This window comes from Morone saxatilis, unplaced genomic scaffold (genome assembly GCF_004916995.1).
Source record: "Morone saxatilis isolate NCDOM2014 unplaced genomic scaffold, NCSU_SB_2.0 Contig1, whole genome shotgun sequence".
In the NCBI taxonomy this organism is placed as follows: Eukaryota; Metazoa; Chordata; class Actinopteri; family Moronidae; genus Morone; species Morone saxatilis.
Genome location: NW_023339651.1, coordinates 6272021 through 6272854, shown reverse-complemented (window position 1 = coordinate 6272854; position 834 = coordinate 6272021). Strand labels below are relative to the sequence as shown.

Genomic DNA, 834 nt, shown 5'->3' with positions numbered 1-834 from the left:
GACGCAGCACTAGGAAGAGTTGCTGCGTAGGGGGGGTGAGGGGGGTAGGAGAGGTAGAGGAGGTGGGGGTATTACCGACCCCCCCAAAACCACATGGTAAAATACTAAAAACTGTACAAGAGACAGAGCAACAGGGAGAGAAACCACAGCACGAGGGGAAATACGCTGCCTGCGCTGCTGATGAGAGTAACGATGACAACGACGGAGATGATGAGGAGGATGACAGAGAAGAAGATCCTCCGAGACTGTTTCGAGAACACATCTGTTGAGGATCACATCTGGCCGACACGCTGACTGCACCCCCCCATAAACACACACACACACACACACACCTACTGACGGTGTATTCTGTCCGGTCACATGCGCGTCCCCCCCGGCCTCTCCAAGCTGTGATGGAGCCCATGCAGTGCGTAATGTGCAGGGTTTTTTTTTACTCACCCCGGGTGCTGTCGCCGCCAGTCTCCGTCCGCTCGCGTGTCCTACCGTGTGATTTAACGGGAGAGAGGGCGAGCCGTGGGCGCATTCAGCCCCCACCAGCGCCATCCAGCGCTGCGGACGCGGCACGCCGCTCTCGCGATACCGTGCCATCTTCCAGCTCTCCGGTTGAGCGTGTGACGTAGCGGTTTTATATCAGGCGGGTTTTGGTTTTTTTCGCTCGGCCCGATGCCGCCGCCTTCTGGGCACGAGGCGAAAGAAGCGCGAGGATGCTGATGATGTCATGCCGTATCTGACCGTGTGGCCTGTTACCTGTTTTTGTCTCGTGCTCGCTGCCCCTCTGTCCTTTACGCGCACACCTCCGCTGCCGCGCGCATCCCGCTGTCGGCTCCATGCAGA

General features: G+C 58.5%; 1 protein-coding gene across 1 annotated transcript in view; it reads right to left on the bottom strand.

The window, feature by feature from the left end:
• usp54b (ubiquitin specific peptidase 54b) overlaps positions 1 to 601 on the bottom strand; it is a gene marked incomplete in the record, with an annotated part of 66864 nt that extends 66263 nt beyond the window's left edge. The window contains 1 exon segment of the mRNA XM_035669823.1: positions 439 to 601.
• Between the last annotated feature and the right edge of the window lie 233 nt (positions 602 to 834).